Raw genomic sequence first — 20,430 nt, forward strand, 5'->3', positions numbered from 1 at the left:
GATCCTGATGATCCAGGGGTTTCATAATTACCCCTTTCAGGTCAGTCAGAATCATAATCATTCCCAGAACAGGGTCGGTCTTTACATTTGTGCCCCTAGACATGCAGATTGTAACACTACCCACCCAAAGGCAAGTTGTCTTCCTTACTCAGGTTTGCAGGGGCACCACTCACTGTGGTAGCTAGAAGAGTCCGTTGCTCCCAGCCCGGACCTGCATTCTCTACTCTCCACAGACACATCGTACTACAGATATACCAGTGGTGCTGATGAAGCTTCCAGAAAGCTATAAAATAATGCATGCCAGGCACGGTAGATGAGGATTTAGAAAATGCTAACATCTTCTCTAGGAAATAAAGGTGACATACCTATGTGGCTTTAAGCATTTTTGTGCATTAGCTGGCGCCCTGGATCTGGGAAAAAGCATCTGATTTTAAAGTTTCTCAGCCTCATTCTCTGCAATGAAATCTGAAGCTCTTCCTTCCTTCTCTGAGTCCAGAAGTTGGAATTGATACAGTCTGCTCTCTGTGATTTGTCTCTACCATTTGTTTCCAGTGACCACTTCAACTCAGATATCTCTCAATTCAGGGATCACTCCTAAACTTCAGGACGAAGGTCACTGCCCTTTTTATTCCCACCACAATTTTATGCTAGTAACCCTTTACAGTGTCAATAAATTTATTTTGTAGAATGTGCCCCCTGGACTCCACCTGCTAAATCTGTTTTGTGGGCAAATCATTTGTTACTTAGCTAAACAAATTTTATAAAATCATATTTCATAAAATTGTATTTTATAAAATGTTACTTTCTTATTTTATAAAATTGGTAAATCCAGGGATTTAGGCTTAATTCTTATTTTTAAAAATGTTGGTACTCATTTTGCCAATTTTTCTCTTTTTACATGTATCAGAAAATATGTTAAGAACTCAACTATGAAGATACCACTATTTTTATTTTTTCTCACTTTTTGTACTTAACTTTTATAACAAACCTTTATTATTGCACAGGAAACAAGAAAGTTTGTTCCTTGGAAAACATCAGTCCTAAGAACGTACTAAGTTAAAGCTTAGCATGTTAGATCTGCGAGTAGCCTTGTCTTTTTTTTTTTTTTTTTTTTTGGTACGCAGGCCTCTCACTGTTGTGGCCTCTCCCGTTGCAGAGCACAGGCTCCGGACACGCCAGCTCAGCGGTCATGGCTCAGGGTCCAGCCGCTCCACGGCATGTGGGATCTTCCCGGACCGGGGCACGAACCTGTGTCCCCTGCATTGGCAGGCAGACTCTCAACCACTGCGACACCAGGGAAGCCCAACCTTGTCTTTTTTTTAATGATGCTTTTTTCTGAATTGGTAAAAAAAAAAAAAAAAAGCCTTAAGGCTTAGGAACAGAAGCAAATTGAGAATTAAAATCCAAATCATTCAAATGAAGTTTGTCAGAACAGTTTGTGTGTGGAGAGGACAGCTTCTAGGCACTTCAGAGAAACCAGCAGGACAGAATTGAGAATAGCCAGCACCTTACAGGGCTTCTCACAGAAATGCTTTAATGCAAAGAGGTGACTAGATTTCACGGAGAGACCAGGGAGAGGATGCAGAGATAATTAAATCACATTCAAGCACCTGTTTACCTGGGAGGTAAGTTCCTTCATATTGTGGTCAGATGCTGTTTAGAGGGACACTGGTGCAGGGGAGGTGTTGGGAGGATGAACTCTTTTCTGAGTGATTTTGCAAGTGTGAAAATTCATCCAACAGAGATGCTAGAAAAATTTGCTCCTAGTAGCGAGTGTCCAACATGATATTTTGGGACAAAAATGTGTATTTGGAAGAATTTTTCACAAAAGAACAGTGATGGGAGGAAAAGATTCATATGGGCCTGGCTAGTAATATTCTTCCTTCACAATTTTCTTGTGGTTTCCTGAGGCCTGTTGTGACTGCTTGGAGACCTGGTCCCCAAGCAATGGCCCTCTTTGTCATACTCAGGGTAACCCAGGAAGTTGCTTGTCTGAAGCAGAAAAGGTTCTCCCTTCCACTCATGTCCTCTTGCTGATCAGATGAACACATGGCATCATCTACAGCTGAGAGGTGTTTGTTAACTACCTTTGTTTCATAGGACACAACTCATATATACTCTACAGTAATGTTTATCACTGTCTTTTATAATCTCAAGGTAAGAAGTAACCAGTGTTAAAATCATTCTACTGGAATAACAAAGCACATGATTTTTTTTTCCCTAATAGTGATTGTATTTGTTTGCTAGGGCTTCCATAACAAAATACCACACTGGCTACTAGGTGGCTTAAACAACAAAAATATATTTTCTCATAGCTCTAGAGGCTAGAATTCCAAGATCAAAGTATCAAGTTTAGTTTCTTTGAGGTCTCTCTCCTTTGATGGCTACCTTCTCGCTGTGTCCTCACATGGTTGCCCCTCAGTCTGTGCATGTCTGTGTTCTAGTATTCCCCCCTTATAAAGATACAAGTCATATTGGATTAGAGTCCATCCATATGATCATTTTACCTTAATTTTCTCTTCCAAAGCAGTATTTCCAAGTAGAAGTTAAGCTTACTGTACAAGCAATCAGGTATTGAATAAGAGGCATTGCTATGGAGACAAAAAAACAATGGTTAATAATGGAGGCAAATTTCATACCAGTTTTTGAGTTCTGAGGTTAGACAGTTGAGAAGATCTCTAAATGTCAGGGTTAAAGCATCTTTTGTAGTTTGAATGTCCATCAGATGTTCAGGTAAACTTTCTGAGTGGTCCATATAGCAACAGGAACGAAGAAGACTGTCTAAACATGAGCTGCTGTGGAGATTTCTCTGAAGTTTATATTAAGATATCTACCTTCAGAATGCAGGACTTCAGAAAAAAAGGCAGTTTTAGTTTCAATGATTCCAAGTTAAAAGGGTGGGAGAAAATTTGGAAACACTAGTTTGGAGAGTTGTAGTCAGGTAGTGGAGGAAACTAGAAAAATTCAGGACACAGTCCAGTTTTCAGGTAATTAACAAAACTTCAAGGAAAATTAATAGCACTAGAATCTAATATCCACAATACGTATTTTGGTTTCTATCGAAAGCTAATTTTTCTCTCTAAAATCACCCTCATTTCTATCAAAGATAGCCAAATTAAGACAAATTTGTTTGCAAAATAATTCTAGATTCAATAAACTTGGTCTTATTTATATAAGTATAGCAAGGATTGTGACTGACCATATAGGCTTATATTTATTTTTATTTTTTGCTTTTATTAAGAGAATTTATTGCCTCTCTCTCCTCCCAATAGCTCAAACATGAAGAAGCAACATCAGAGGAAGACAGACAGAAAATGGCTCTTTGAGTTTGTCCTTCTTGGCATTGGTGAAGGAAGAGGCAGCTTTCTCAAAGTTTTTATCTGCTTAATAGGATGTAGTGGAGAAAGGGAACAAGGAAAGTCAGAGGATAAGTGAACAGGCTCTGCACCTACCAAGGATGTGTTATCCTCCTAATCGTCCCAGTAGGAATATTCCATTCATGTTCTTTGATCTGATCCTTGCATTGGAAGACACTTCTTTTTTTAATCTCTTTTTTTAATTTAATTTTTATTTTATATTGAAGTATAGTTGATTTACAATGTTGAATTAGTTTCAGGTGTACAGCAAAATGATTCAGTTATACATATACATATATCCATTCATTTTCAGATTCTTTTGCCATATAGGTTATTACAGAATAGTGAGTAGAGTTCCCTTTGCTATACAGTAGGGTCTTGTTGATTATCTATTTTATATATAGTAGTGTGTATATGTGAATCCAAACTCCTAATTTATCCCTCCCCATACCTTTTCCCTTTAGTAACCATAAGTTTGTTTTTTAAGTCTGTGAGTCTGTTTCTCTTTTGTAATTAAGTTCATTTGTATCATTTTTTCAGATTCCACAGATAAGTGATATCATATGATATTTGTCTTTCTCTGAATTACTTCACTTAGTATGATAATCTCTACGTCAATTCATGTTACTGCAAATGGCATTACTTCACTCATTTTTATGGCTGAGTAATATTCCATTGTATATATGTACCACATCTTCTTTATCCATCCATCTGTCAATGGACATTTAAATTGCTTTCATATCCTGGTTATTGTGAATAGTGCTGCACTGAACACTGGGGTGCATGTATCTTTTGGAAGTACAATTTCCTCCAGATACATGCCTAAGGGTAGGATTGCTGGATCATATGGTACTTCTATTTTTAGTTTTTTAAGGAATCCCATAATATTCTCCATAGTGGTTGAACCAATTTACATTCCCACCAACAGTGCAGGGGGACTCCTTTTCTCCACACCCTCTCCAACATTTTTGTAGTCTACAGTTTGTAGACTTTTTGATGACGGTTACTCTGACTGGTGTGAGGTGATACCTCATTGTAGTGTTGATTTGCATTTCTCTAATAATTAGCGATGTTGAGCAGATTATCATGTGCTTTTTGCCCATCAGTATGTCTTCTTTGGAGAAATGTCTATTTAGATCTTCTGTCCATTTTTTGATTGGGTTGTTTGCTTTTTTGATATTGAGCTGCATGAGCTATTTGTATACTTTGGAGATTATTCCATTGTCAGTCTCGTCATTTGCAAGTATTTTCTCCCATTCTGTAGGTTGTCTTTTTGTTTTGTTTATGGTTTCCTTTGCTGTGCAAAAGCTTTGAAGTTTGATTAGGTCCCATTGGTTTATTTTAGTTTTTGTTTTCTTTCCTCTAGGAGGTGGATCCAAAAAGATATTGCTGCTGTGAAAGAGTGTTCTGCCTGGATTTTCCTCTAAGAGTTTTATAATATCCAGTCTTACATTTAGGTCTTTAATGCATTTTGAGTTTATTTTTGTCTGTGATGTTAGAAAATTGTTCTAATTTCACTTTTTAAATGTAGCTGTCCAGTTTTCCCAGCACCACTTATGGAAGAGACTGTCTTTTCTCCATTGTATATTCCTGCCTCCTTTGTCATAGATTAATTGACCATAGTTGTGTGGGTTTATTTCTGGGCTTTCTATTGTGTTCCATTGATCTATATTTCTGTTTTTGTGCAAGTACCATACTGATTACTGTAGCTTTGTAATATAGTCTGAAGACAGTGAGCCTGATTCCTCCAGCTCCATTTTGCTTTCATAGTATGCTTTGGCTATTTGGGGGTTTGTGTTTCTATACACATTTTAAAATGTTCTGTTCTAGTTCTGTGAAAAATGCCATTGGTGGGGGCTTCCCTGGTGGTCCGGTGGTTGGGACTTCACCTTCCAATGAGGAGGATGCAGGTTCGATCCCTGGTCAGGGAGTTGGGATCCCACATGCCATGCAACCAAAAAAACACACAAAAAAACAAAAACCGAAACATAAAACAGAAGCAATATTGTAACAAATTCAATAAAGACTTTAAAAATGGTCCACATGAAAAAAATCTAAAAAAAAAAAAAAAATTCCACTGGTAATTTAATAGGGATTGCATTGAATCTGTAGATTGCCTTAAGTAGTATAGTCATTTTGACAGTATTGATTCTTCCAATCCAAGCACATGGTATATCTCTCCATCTGTTTGTGTCACTTTCGATTTCTTTCGTCAGCATCTTAGAGTTTTCAGAGTACAGGTCTTTTGTCTCCTTAGGTAGATTTATTTATAGGTATTTATTCTTTTTGATGTGATGGTTAATGGGATTCCTTCCCTAATTTCTCTTTCTGATCTTTTGTTTTTAGTGTATAGGAATGAAAGAGATTTCTGTGTATTAATTTTGTATTCTGTGACTTTACTGAATTCATTGATGTGGTGTATCACACTGATTGATATGTGGATAGTGAAAAATCCTTGCATCCTTGGGATAAATCCCACTTGATCATGGTGTCTGAGCCTTTTAATGTGTTGTTTGATGCACTTTGCTAGTATTTTGTAAATGAGTTTTGAGTCTATGCTCATCAGTGATATTGACTTATTTTTTCTTTTTTTGTAGTACCTTTGTTTGGTTTTGGTATCAGGGTGATTATGGCCTCATAGGATGAGTTTGGGAATGTTTCTTCTTCTGAAATTTTATGGAATAGTTTCAGAAGAACAGGTGTTTACTGTTCTCTAAAGGCTTGATAGAATTCACCTGTGAAGCCATCTGATCTTGGACTTTTGTTTGTTGGGAGTTTCTTTTTTTTTAAATAAATTTTAATAATTTTTTTAAATAAATTTATTTATTTATTTTATTTTTGGCTTCATTGGGTGTTTGTTGCTGTATGTAGGCTTTCTTTTTTTAGTTGTGGCAAGCAGGGGCTACTCTTCATTGTGGTGCATGGGCTACTCATTGCGGTGGCTTCTCTTGTTGCAGAGCATGGGATCTAGGCACGTGAGCTTCAGTAGTTGTGGCATGCAGGCTCAGCAGCTGTGGTTCATGGGCTCTAGAGAGCAGGCTTAGTAGTTGTGACCCACGGGCTTAGTTGCTCTGTGACATGTGGGATCTTCCTGGACCAGGGTTCGAACCTGTGTCCCCTGCCTTGGCAGGTGGTTTCTTAACAACTGCACCACCAGGGATGCCCTGTTGGAGTTTCTTTTTTTTTTTTTTTTTTGTGGTACGCGGGCCTCTCACTGTTGTGGCCTCTCCCGTTGTGGAGCACAGGCTCCGGACGCGCAGGCCTAGCGGCCATGGCTCACAGGCCCAGCCGCTCCGCGGCATGTGGGATCCTCCCGGACCGGGGCACGAACCCTCGTCCCCTGCATCAGCAGGCGGACTCTCAACCACTGTACCACCAGGGATGCCCTGTTGGAGTTTCTTAATCACAGTTTCAATTTCAGGACTTGTGATTTGTCTGTTCATATTTTCTATTTCTTCCTGGTTCAGTCTTCGAAGGTTGTACCTTTCTAAGAAATTGTCCATTTCTTCTAGGTTGTGCATTTTACAGGCATATAGTTTCTTGTAGTAGTCTCTTATGAGCTTTTGTATATCTGTGGTGTCCATTGTAATCTCTTTTGTATTTCTAATTTTATTGCTTTGAGCTCTCCCCATTTTTTTCTTGATGATGCTGGCTAATGGTTTATCAATTTTGTTTATCTTTTCAAAGAACCAGCTTCTAGTTTCATTGATCTTTTGTACTGTTTTTTCTCTCATTTATCTCTGCTCTGATCTGTATGATTTCTCTTTCTACTAAATTTGGGTTTTGTTTGTTCTCCTTTGTCTAGTTGCTTTACGTATAAGGTTAGGTTGTTTATTTAAGATTTTTCTTGTTTCCTGAGGTAAGATTTTATCACTATAAACTTCCCTCTTAGAAATGCTTCTACTGCATCCCATAGGTTTTGGATCTTCATGTTTTTGTTTTCATTTGTAGGTATTTTTTAATTTTTGCTTTGATTTCTTCAGTGATACATTTGTTGCTTATAGCATATTGTTTAGCCTCCATGTATTTGTGTTTTTTACAGTTTTTTTCTTGTAGTTGATTTCTAATCTCATAGCATTGTGTTTGGAATAGGTGCTTCATATGATTTCAATTTTCTTAAATTTACCAAGGCTCACTTTGTGGCCCAGTGTGTGATCTATCCTGGAGAATGTTTCGTGTGCACTTGAGGAGAGTGTGTATTCTGCTGCTTTCAGATGGAATGCTCTATAAATATCAATTAAGTCCTTCTGGCCTAATGTGTCATTCAAGGCCTGTGTTTTCATATTGATTTTCTGTCTGGATGATCTGTCCATTGATGAAAGTGGGGTGTTAACATCCCCCAATACTATTGTGTTACTGTCAATTTCTCCTTTTATGGCTATTAGCATTTGCCTTATATATTGAGGCGTTCCTATGTTGGGTGAATATATATTTACAATTGTTGTATCTTCTTCTTGGATTGATTCATTGATCGTTATGCAGTGTCCTTCTTGGTCCTTGTTACAGTCTTTATTTTAGAGTCTATTTTGTCTGATATGACTATTGCTACTCTGGCTTTCCTTTGATTTCCATTTGTATGGAATACCTTTCTTTTACCCTCTCACTTTCAGTCTGTGTGGGTGTCTAGATCTAAAGTGAGTTTCTAGTAGGCAGCATATATATGGTTCTTGCTTTTGTATCTATTCAGCCAGTCTATGTCTTTTGGTTGGAGCATTTAGTCTATTTACTTTTAATGTAATTATCAATATGTATGTTCTTATTGTCATTTTGTTCATTGTTTTGGGTTTGTTTTTGTAGCTCTTTTTTCTTCCCTTCCTCTTTTGTTCTCTTCCCTTGTGGTTTGATGACCATCTTTAGTGTTGCATTTGGGTTGCTTTTTCTTTGTGTATCTATTGTCGATTTCTGGTTTGCATTTCCCATGAGATTTTGATATAGCAGAGTGTATATATATATACGAAAAGTTGTTTTAAGTTGCTGGCCTCTTAATTTCAAATGCATTTCCAATATCCTGCATTTGTACTCTCCTCTTCTCATGATTGCTTGTTTTGATATCATATTTGTGAGTGGATGATTTCCTACCTTTACTGTATGTTTGCCTTTAATGGTGAGCTTTCCCATTCATAATTTTCTTTTTTTCTAGTTGTGGCATTTTCTTTTTCATCTAGAGAATTTCCTTTAGCATTTGTTGTAAAGCTGGTTTGATGGTGCTGAATTCTCTTAGCTTTGGTTTGTCTATAAAGCTTTTGATTTCTCTGTCAGGTCTGAATAAGAGCCTTGCTGGGTAGAGTATTTTTGGTCATAGGTTTTTGCCTTTCATCACTGTAAATATATTGGGCCACTCCCTTCTGGCCTGCAGAGTTTCTGCTGAAAAAAATCAGCTGATAACCTTACTGGGGTTTCCTTGTATGCTATTTGTTGTTTTTCTCTTGTTGCTTTTAATGTTTTCTTTGTTTTTAATTTTTGTCAATTTGATTCATGTGTGTTGGCATGTTCCTCTTTGGGTTTGTCCTGTATTTGACTCTCTGTGCTTCCTGGACTTGAGTGACTGTTCCTTTTCCATGTTAGGGAAGTTTTTGGCTATTATCTCTTCAAATATTTTTTCAGCCCCTCTGTCTCTCTCTTCTCCTTCTGGGACCCCTATAATGTGAATGTTGGCACATTTAATGTTGTCCCAGAGGTCTCTTAGACTGTCCTCATTTGTTTTCATGTTTTTTCTTTATTCGGTTCCAAAGCAGTGATTTTCACCAATCTGTCTACCAGCTCACTTATTTATTCTTCTGCCTCATTTATTCTGCTATTGATTACTTGTAGAGTATTTTTCATTTCAGTTATTGTTTATCTCTGTTTTTTAAAACTTCTAGCTCTTTGTTAAAAATTTCATCTATGTTCTTGGTCTGTGCCTCCATTCTTTTTCCAGTTACTTGTATCATCTTTACTATCATTACTCTGAATTCTTTTTCAGGAAGATTGTCTATCTCCACTTCACTTAGTTGTTCTTCTGGAGTTTGATGATGTTCCTTCATCTGGAACACATTTCTCTGCCTTCCGTGTTTGTAGCCTCCTTTCCTCAGGCTGCAGGATCATGGCTCCTCTCACTTCTGGTGCCTGCCCCCTGATGGGTGAGGTTGGTCCAGGAGCTTGTGCAGTCTTCCTGGTGGTAGGGACTGGTGCCTGCCCACTGGTGGGTGGAGCTGGGTCTTCTCCCTCTGGTGGGCAGGGTTGTGTCAAGTGTTGTTTAGAGGTGGCTGTGGGATCAGAATAACTTTAGGCAACCTGTCTGCTCATGGGAGGGTCTGTGTTCCCACCCTGTTGGTTGTTTGCCCTGAGGCATCCCAGAATGGAGACTGCAGGCTATTGGGTGGGGCCAGGTCTCAGTGCCCAAATGGTGACCTCCAGGAGAGCTCACACCAAAAAATATTCCCTGGGTACTCTGCCACCAGTGTCCTTGCCCCCACAGTGAGCCAAAACCAACTTCTTCCTCCCCAGGAGACCCTCCAAGACCCTCAGGTAGGTCTGACCCAGGCTTTTATGGAGTTACTGCTTTGCCCTGGGTCCCAGTACACATGAAACCTTGTGTGCACCCTCCAAAAGTGGAGTCTCTTTCCCCCAATCCTGTGGAGCTCCTGCCCTCAAGTCCCACTGGCCTTCAAGATCAAATGCTCTGGGATCTCCTCCTCTCATTGCCATGTCCCCAGGCTGAGGAGCCTCACGTGGGTCTCAGAGCTCTCACTCCTGTGGGAGAACCTCTGTGATATGATGATTATTTTCCACTTTCTGGGTCACCCACCCAGCAGGTATGAGATTTGATTATATCATGAAATCACCCCTCCTACTATCTAGTTGTACTTTCTTCTTTGTCTTTGGATGTAGAGTGTCTTTTTTGTATGTTCAAGTCTTTTTTGTTGATGGTTGTTCAGCAGTTCGTTGTGATTTGGGTGGTTTCATGAGAGGAGGTGAGCTCACGTCCTTCTACTCTGACATCTTTGTCTCTACCCTCTCTCCTGAATGTCACTGTGAGGAGTCCTGGCTTCTTAAAGTTCAATTTTGATTGAAATTCATGAAGGACTTCAGGTCAACCACTATCTCTGCAGAATATCTCCAGGGTTAGAGGGAAATCTCCCATATAGGCTCTTTTAAATCTGCTTTGCTGGAACTTTTTATAAGGAATCTCCAGATTAAACTTTTAATAGTCCCTTGAGGCTAAGAAGCCAAGCCAATCATTTGACATCTATAGATTTGGGTGAATTCTTCTCCTCAATGTCCCCCAAATATTCTGAGGTTCTTGCATTTGGCAGGAAGTGACCTTCCTCACTCAACTAGTAAGGCTGCTGCGAACTCTAAGCAAGGTACCACACTATTTTCCCAAGGGGCTTTATTGGCTCCATGAAGTCAACCTTAGTTTCTTAAAGCTGTTTGGTCAAACCTAAGTTTATGTATATCTCTCTCAAATATGACATTCTAGGCAGAACTTTAGTAATATAATCAGTGTTTGCAATTGTGTGCTATTATAAGGAGAACAGATTCTTATTGAAATTATGCAAATAACTATATTGCCAAGAAAACAAGAATGTTCACTGAAAGCTTCTGAATTCTGGAGGAATCGGGTAGGGAGAAAAAGACAAATGATTCAATTTTGCTTACAAGGGTATAATTTACCAAACTGCTCTAAGCTTAAGAGAGAAAAACAAATTTTCCTACATTTGGAGAAAGAAAACTTAAAAAAAATAAAACCAGCAATGTTTCAAATTTAAAAATCATAGGGCTTCCCTGGTGGTGCAGTGGTTGAGAGTCTGCCTGTGATGCAGAGGACACGGGTTCATGCCCCGGTCTGGGAGGATCCCACATGCCGTGGAGCGGCTGGGCCTGTGAACCATGGCTGCTGAGCCTGTGTGTCCGGAGCCTGTACTCCACAACGGGAGAGGCCACAACAATGAGAGGCCCGCGTAACATGAAAAAAAATCATAAAATGGGGCTTTCCTGGTGGCACAGTGTTTAAGAATCTGCCTGCCAGTGCAGGGGACATGGGTTCAAACCCTGGTCCAGGAAGATCCCACATGCCGCAGAGCAACTAAGCCCACGTGCCACAACTACTGAGCCTGTATTCTAGAGCCCATGAGCCACAACTACTAAAGCCCACGAGCCACAACTACTGAAGCCCATGCACCTAGAGCCCATGCTCTACAACAAGAGAAGCCACTGCAATGAGAAGCCCACGCACCACAACGAAGAGTAGCTGCCATTCGCTGCAACTAGAGAAAGCCCACACACAGCAACAAAGACCCAATGCAGCCAAAAATAAATAAACTAAATAAATTTATTTTTAAAATCATAAAATATTATAACCATCTTCTTCAGTTTACTTAGTCCCATGGAATTAATTCTTGTTTTGTTTGATCTTTTGTTAGAAGTTTTATGAAACCGTCAATTTCTCCATTAGGGTTTTGTAAATTCTTACTCAGTTCAGTGTAATGATTTGAAATTCATCAGAAACTTGTGTTCTAGAATACTTGTTAGATCCTTTTCCATGAATTTCTCTGAACATGAAACACATTTTCAGGAAGCTTTTGTAAAAGCATCTGAGTAAAACCATTGTCTAAGTAATAAAAGACAAATAGCCATTACTAAAAATTGCATTCATTCTAATGGAATTGACAAGAAAATTTATCTCTGTGACACAAAACATTTAAGATAATAACTAGAATTATGACTGATAACATTATACTAGGACATATCCAATTTTAGGAATTTCATATACTTTCGAGAACATTTATATTAATAACATTCACCCTTATGATATAACCTAGAGTTGATGATCATTTATTTAGCAATGCTTCCCATGTAAGTAACATACCAAATAAGCCTAATGAGTTTCATAGCTCTCTTTTCTAATAAGATAAAACAAATCTTTGAGGGTGTTCCAAGAGGCCTCTGGAAAACCTGAACATTATTTCCAGGTCCATAAGACTTCATTTAGAATTTGACTTAGGGGAAAATCTACTTTTTCAAAAATAAAAATGTTTTAAAACACTTTGTCAAATATGATCATATGTCACTGTGAATTAATATTTAGTTATCAATTTAATCAAAGTGACAAAGATTCACATGTAAATACAGATAGTTAAATAGTATAAAAAGACTTAGCTCTTTTAATATTGAAAGCACTCAGTTTTTCTTCAAAATTATCAAAGACTCATCAAGACAAAATGTACAATATTTGTTTTGCTAGACAGATTACATTAAATGTAAAAAAAAAAGTCTTTGTTTACAATTTCTCATTAAGAGCAGACCAATAATTAAGAAAATTTTGCAAAAAGAGAGAAAAAACAAATTTTAATTTTCTACCAGCTTACTTTGGATATTAAAACTCAATCACTTTATTAAATTCATTCCAATCTTAGACCTGACTACACATAAAATTCCTTTCTAAAGATTCCTTTTTAACAAACCTCTTACAACTTTCTCTGCCCATTTTGATTTGTCCCTTGTTCTCTTTCCCATTTAGAAGTTACCAGCTTTAGGACAAAAATCACTTAACAAAGTTTTTACATGAACAAAAACATCTCCATAGTTTACAGTTTTTCTTACCCCCAAACATATTCTAATTTCCTTATAATTCCTAGTAGCTTTAACCACATATATTATTTACAATTCTTAATCCTTCAAAGCTTTAATTTTTTTGTAAAGATAAAGTTAAAAATTATTAACTGTGTAAGTATTTTGTGGCTTGGCAAACTTATAAATACATTTCATAATTTCTAGAAACATATTCTACTTCATAGTACAAGCTTTTAATGAAGCACAAGACAGGTTTACTAATAGAACCAAACATATTTAGTGTGTAATAAGAGGTCAAAGGTAGGTAAACTTAGACTCGTGCAGCAATTAATATTTCAGTATTTTGTCTTAGTTGGAAATGATCTAGACATTCAATTCATTTAATTTAACTTAGCAAAACTCTAAGGGTACAATTTATCAAAGACATTTAGAAAACTATTTAAGTTGACATAGCAAAAACAATTATTGCTAAAAAAAGTTTACCTAAAAGAATTCTTATCTTATGTCTATTTAATTAATTTGTTCTTAACAATCACTCAGATTACTCATGACAATTTCATAAGATGTTAAAGTAGTGTTAGCCATCATCTTAAATTATTATTATTATTACTGTTTTCTGAGAAATTTTGTAAAAGAGATAACATGAGCTTATTTGACTTTTAGTAAAACTACATAGCATAAAGCTATTATACTTAATGCTGATAACTCTTAAGATATGTCTGTATTAATTAAACCATTAAACCTGAACTAGATTTTACTTACCAAAAATTATCCAAGATCATGTGAATTTGAAAAATATTTGTACTCGTTTTTGTTATATTTTTGAGAATTTTTAGATTGCTTGTTGGAATAAATTAAGTTTACTCACTCAGATAGCTACAGTCTTTTATTAGTTATGGAGAAGACTTTTAAGTCTTCTTGCCCTTTAAGTGTACTTGCCCTTGATAAACAATTTTAAGGAGACTGTGATTTAGAGTTGGAGCAAGAGAGGGTTTTTTTGGTGGTTTTTGTTTAAAAAAAACACCTCTTTCTTTTTTTTTCTTTAAATTTTAGTTTCAGGTTCTAACAATTGAGATAATCTGGGCTCAGTCTCAGGCAATGTGGCTGTGTTTACATTTCAAAGACATGGTAAGATTTATAACTTTAAGGGACAGAGAAAAAAATGTAAATTTTCTGCTGTGAGTTATGGAGTATATTTTTCTATTATCATAAGTCTCAGGGTAATTATTATTTTAAAAACTTTTTCTTCTTAAGTACAGGACAATTTTGCTCCAATTATCCTCAACTTTTATAATACCTACAAGAATTTGAGAGGAATAGGTTTCAGGGTTGGTGAAGATAAATGGGCCTTGACTTGTTCCTAAGTTGCATTTCTGGTTTTGTAGAGATTTGGAAGACAAAGATAATTGTTTCTATTAGCTCTTGAATATTGGCTTCCAACTGATCTTTTCCTAAGTATTTGTAGGAGGGCCTAAGGAATTGCTGAGGAGATGGGGCAATTTTTAAAATTTTTCTTAAAAAGGGGAATTCACGTTGGATCTTTATTTTAAGTCTAATTTCTCTTATTTCATCTTAATAACGATTCCCTGAGGCTAGCTGTTATACATTATTTTTCCTTTCAATTTGATCCTTCCATAAATACCAATATGACAGCTGTTTATGATGAGAGCTCTCAAAAAGGTAATCTTTTAAATACAGCAAATTTAAAGGATCCATCATCTGGCCATTGAGGAGTAAGACCTTTCATTAATTTCAAATAGTGACTCAAATCAGTAAGGCTTTTTATGGAACGACCCAGAGGTAACTTTTCAGGCTTAGAATAAATCCTTACCATGGATGAAATAAGCATACTTTCAGATGGAGAGGGCACGGATGGTATAGCCCCTATAATGTGAAAATTCATTTCCAAGGATAATCTAAGAAAGCAAAGGCCTTCATTGCACAGGCAGTAAGGGTGGTATAATGCAAACTGTGTCCCTGGTCTCTCCTGGGAATTTGAGGCACCTCTGATCCCAAACCTCCTAATCTGTGACATCAGGCATATGCTGCTGGAATGGGACTTTTCCAACACTTACAAGGTAATGAAGGTTGAAACAACAAAGGCCCCTTATGGACTGGGTCCACTTAGGAAAAACTCCTCTGACAGCTGGCACAACAAGACTAGAGTGTGCTGTTTATGACTTTGTGTCTCAGAACCCCAGTCAATTCAACTGGTTACCAGATGCACCCCAGTAAATACACCATCCAGATGGTGGAGACCAGAGAGAATATTCTCACTGGACAAAAAGCCAAACTCTCAGGACATAGAAAAATACAGAAGGAAAAATCTCATCCAGTTTTTATATAGAGGACTGACAGCAAAGTTTGTCTTAATAGGCACTGGACTGGAGAGAACTGTTAACTCACCAGTCTGTGAGGCTGTCTCCAACAGCAGGCTTATAGGGCCTATGCCTGTATTCTGCCCTATGGTTCTTTCTTCTTATGAAACATGACTCAGGAGACAGAGACAAAGAAAAACAGTGACTATCTCTGGGAGGAAAGGATTAAGAAAAACTGAGACGAGATTACTCATTTCCAAAAACCAGATTTTCTATGTCACAAGGATCTTGCTCCATAAGTATTTTCTTCTGCTAATCTAAATTGAGAGAGAGAGAAAAGGAGACTCTTAAGCACTTTCCCGCCCACCAGACCTTACAGGCCTGGGAAGTTGAGGAGCTAAGAAATTTTACCTTCTGCTGGCCTTTGTCATGTGTCCTAGGATCTCTCAGCTGCAGCAGTCTTGTGGTGGGAAGCAGGGTTTAGCCAGCCTCCTGGTTGTCTTGTCAGCTGTTGAGGAGGAAGAAATGTCCCTGCCAACCTTCTTGAGTTAAAGAAGTAACAAGGTTTATACAGCCTTCTTGACCCTGCATTCCCTATCTCTGGTGCTAATGATGTCTTTCTACCTCCTGGTACAGGGAGGGCACCATTCACATGAGATATTAATTTCCTGCTTTCATGGAGACAGATAGGAAGGTCAGTGTGTCTCTCTTGCATCAGTCATTTCTTCAGTAACTTTAATTCAAAGTAATATTCCACTGAGGCATATTTTGGAGCATCCTGCCCTGGGCACCAACAAAGTCAAATGGTTTAGAGAGAAAGCAAGTCCCTTTGTCAGCAGTGACTTGTGCTCATGGTGATTGTTATTCCATCTCCACAATACCGTTGGGCTGGGTGCTCAAGAAACAGAGCTGTGAAAACATGGCTCCTGTCTCTTATAATTTATAGTACCAATGTTTCAAAGAAAAACTTTTATTTAGTGCCTCCTTTGTGTTAGACAATAATGCTGGTATATTTTCAAGATATACAAATAATAGAAAGAGACATGTATGGTACTTGAATTGTAGTGAGACATTAAAAATTCCCCCCCCCCCAAAATCTTTCTCTTTATACTTATAAGAAAAAAAAATGTAGATTCATTTTGGATAAGATAAAGAAAATTTATGAAGTGATAAATCTAACCTGAGAAAGTAGAAAAGAACACAGTACACAGGCTCTGAGCATTCTACTCACAGAAAATATTGTCCTGTTCTTTTGCAATATGGACTTGTTCCCCTGTCCCTATGGCTGTCTCTTCCCCCTCTCTGTTTCTGCCCCTCTTCTCTCTCTCCCTCACACATACACACATTCACTCCCCTACAAAAAAACCCATTGACTAAATGCTAATTGGCAGGCACTGTGCTCAAACTGAGGCTACAGTTAAAAGCAGAGATCATTGTTCCATCCTCATCAAACGTATATTCCAAGATGGAGAAAGTGAATACTAACCAAAGAGTCACACAACCATAATATTGCAACCACAACTAACAACCATAACCACGGAGTTAAGCTGAGCAAGCCACTATTGTCAGCTGTCTCTCAACCCTCAGTAGAGTGTGTTCCACTTAAAGGCCTTGAGTAAGTCAATATTCTGTTGAGAAAATCCAGGAAATTTCTCAGTCTTCCACATCTGAAATTATGCAGTTTGGAATGTCAGGAACAAGAGTGAGGGGAAAGGTCATTCAGAACTGCAACTAACCAGTTTCTCTCTTTCTGACTGCTGCAATAACCTCCTAGTCTATCCTGTGTTTACTCCCGTTCCTCTGGCCTGTTCACAGAGCTGCCAAAGTGGTCCCTTAAAATTTAAGCCTGATTGTGCCACTCTAGACTCAAAATCATCCAGTGAATTCAATTTAATTACAATAAATCCAAAGTTCTCACCAAGGCCTCAAAGTCCTTTTTGATCTGTTCTCCCCTTCTCCCATGTCTCTCTTGGCCTCATTCCTACCACTCTCCCCCTTGTTTTCTGTAATCCAGCCAAACTTGCTTCTTCTCCAGCTTTTACTAAAACACTACTTAGTAGACAAACAATTTAATTTAAATTGGGCCAAAAATTTAATAAGACACTTAACCAAAGAAGACACATGAATGGTAAATAAGCAACATTTTAAAATGTTCAGCATTATTAGTCATCAAAGAAAAATTAAAACCACAATGCAAATAACTTCACATCTACTAGAATGACTAAAATTAAAAAGATTGGTAGCATCAAATGTTAGTAAGGATGGAGAACAACCAGAAGTCTCATACATTCCTGAAGAAAATGTGAAATGATGTACTACTTTGGAAAACAGTTTGGCATTAATACAACCCCCTAATTTCACCCCCTAGGAATTTAAATGAGAAAAATATGTCCACACAAAATTTGTACATGAACGTTCATAGAAACAACTTTATTCATGATTGTGAAACTGAGTAGGATCCTGTGGGGCCTTCCCAGTGACAGACTCCCAGTGTTCCCTGCTTCTTGTTTGTAGAAAAAAGCTTTAGTCTCCTAGGCCTCTCCTTGATTTCCAAAGAGCAGTTAATGATTATAAAACTGACCAAATTCAGAAACAAAGGAAAAGCAGTCAAGCAAGAAAAGTAACAAGAGATTGAAAAACAGTGTTGTCTCTATCCCTTTCTCCTCAAGGGATATAGATAACAGTCTGACACATATCCTTGATGTGGTGCTCCAAGGACAATGGTGCTTCAAGGACAAAGGACAACCCTCTCTGAAAAAGTGTCAGCGTTACACCCCTTATCAGACCCTTAATTGCCCTCCCCACCATGTTGTGATGGTTATGAAATTCCTGAGCCCAGCTGGGCGATGAGACCTGTCCCAAATAAGAAAAGGCATCTTCCCTGTCCCACTGCCACCCTATAGAAGGAAAGTATATGTGCCTCGACCAATCAGTAAATGAAATTTTCAACTTGGAGCATTCCTTTGTTTTCTGGCTATAAAAACTGATCAATAGCACATGTTTGGGGTCGACTCCCCCAGACTACTAGGAAGTCAGCCTGCTGTTCTGGCAGAGACACTTTCCTCTAATAAATTTTATCTTCTTTACGTTCTGCCTTGTGTCTGGAAATTCTTTTCCAACCCACGTATGGACCACGACACTTGAGCGTTTTCTGTAGACACTAAGGCTCTCCACCTGATGGGGGATTTGACTACATGCTGATCACAAGCATGTAGGTCCCAGACTGGTTGGAACAAGAAGGCTGATGATTAAGGTTCCCAAAACATCACTCTGTCACCTCTCCACCGACTAATCAAAAGAATGTCCATGAACTGATAATTCACCCTGAGACCCTCACTCCTAATGTTGTCTTTAGAAACACTTGCCCAAAAGTCTTCAGGGAGTTTGGGTCTTTTGAGCATTAGCTGCTTGTTATCCTTGCTTCGCATCCTGCAAATAAACACTGTACTTTCCTTCACCACAACTGGTATCAGTAGATTGGCTTTGCTCTGCATTGAGTGAGTGAATCTGTGTTTGGTTTGGCAATAATTTGGGCAACCATGAAGGGGCCACCATCCCCAGTGGGCATCTCAACCACAGCACACTGGCCCCTGACCAGTGGCAGCTCATGGATACGACTCAGCAGCTGCTTGAGCACCTTTGTCTCAGAGATGGCCCTGAACACTTGCCACTGAGCAGGCATCATTGGCCCATGGCACTTTTGATTTCTGTGGTAAAGGGAAAAAGACACATGCTTTGCTGGTTGAGATTTCTCTAGTAAGTAGTGGAACTTGTGTGTGATAATACCAGGGTATTCATTCTCTTAGCCATTTGGGTCTGTCAGTGGCTAAACATTTGTTGGGATTTTCCCTTTTGGGCTGAGGAGTTTGAAACCCTGAGAGACAACATTTGTTTGTTTGTTTGAGATTTTAAGATTACCAGCAATAAACAACTGAGAAGGGGTAATCAGAGCTCTGTTTCATCTTATATTCCCTACGGTGTATTTTGCAGAATTGGGAAATTCTTAGCTCTTAGTTTCACGGGCTCATACCCATGAAAAGGAGAAGGTGATATTTTTCTAAAATCATGTGGTCACAGTATTCTTTAGGCTCTGGAGAATAATGCCCCAGATGGGGCACTTTTTGACATTCTCAAACTTGTTTTTGCATATGAAAAAGCTGGCTTGTTAAAAGTACCTCTTCACTATTCTGACCAGAAGGAAACAAATCTTACTAGGAGGAACTTACATTTTTCTCCCTGTGACTTTGAAATGTAAATGTTCTACCCTGGGCTCTAATGTAATCTCACTCACTCTTGTCTATACCATCGCCAATTCCTGAGACTGAGGTGGGAAAAAAAGGGAGAAGAGTCCTTTTTAAACTCAGGCAGGAAAACTGTGAGATCTCTGTTTGTCTGGAATGTATGTATGTCCATGTGTACATTATAAATATATCTCTTTTCCTTTGGATGGTATTATCAAAGTTAGTTTGTAAATGAGCTCTATTTAATTGACTTAAAGGAAATTAAGCACCTACAGAAATGCTCAGAAATATAAAAGAAACTAAGTTGAATGAATTTCAGATTCATGTGATCTGAAAAATATTCAATATTAAATTTGGGATAATGGCTGACTTGGTCTAATGTCTCATAGAGTTTTCTTGGGTAATCTAAACATAATTTTTGAGAACAAGTGAATAAAATAGAAGTAAATGAGACAAGAGTTTTTAGGTGAACTCTGGGAATAATTATGTTTTAGGAATGTCTACTTAAAAATAGCTTTTCTGGAAGTTTTAGTAACTTGAAATTTTAGAGTTTAACTAAATTAAGCTAAATGATGAGAATTCATTGAATATCGAGGTCTTTTCCAAATAAAATAATATACTGAAATATTAATTACTAAACATTGGCTTCCTTTTACAGAGAAAGTAAAGATATTTAAGACTATTAATAAATATGTTTGGTGTCACATTGAGACATTTTCCATAAGAAAGCACATATTTTTAGAAATTATAAATAGCATTTATTTATAAATTTGCCAATCTACAGAATGCTAATGTAAAGAACAGCTCATAATTGCTTACTTCTTAATTTTCACTAGGAATTTAGGTTTTTAAGACTTGAGAATTCTAATTAAATATGTAATTAAAGCCACTAGAAATAATGAGAACATTTTCGTATACAGGGTAATAGGAGGTGTGTTTTCATTAAAAGAAGGTATGAAG

At 37.7% G+C, this 20,430-nt stretch overlaps 1 long non-coding RNA gene across 1 annotated transcript; it reads right to left on the reverse strand.

The window, feature by feature from the left end:
- Window positions 1-510: 510 nt before the first annotated feature.
- LOC308611002 lies at window positions 511-16,053 on the reverse strand. Its single transcript, XR_014014723.1, has 3 exons — window positions 15,641-16,053; window positions 2,508-2,591; window positions 511-1,335 (listed from the first exon to the last, which is right to left on the reverse strand). It is a non-coding gene; the product is annotated as an uncharacterized lncRNA (long non-coding RNA).
- Window positions 16,054-20,430: the final 4,377 nt, after the last annotated feature.

The sequence above is a fragment of the Mesoplodon bidens genome (genome assembly GCF_964165515.1).
Source record: "Mesoplodon bidens genome assembly, contig: HAP1_SCAFFOLD_49, whole genome shotgun sequence".
Taxonomy (NCBI): Eukaryota; Metazoa; Chordata; class Mammalia; order Artiodactyla; family Ziphiidae; genus Mesoplodon; species Mesoplodon bidens.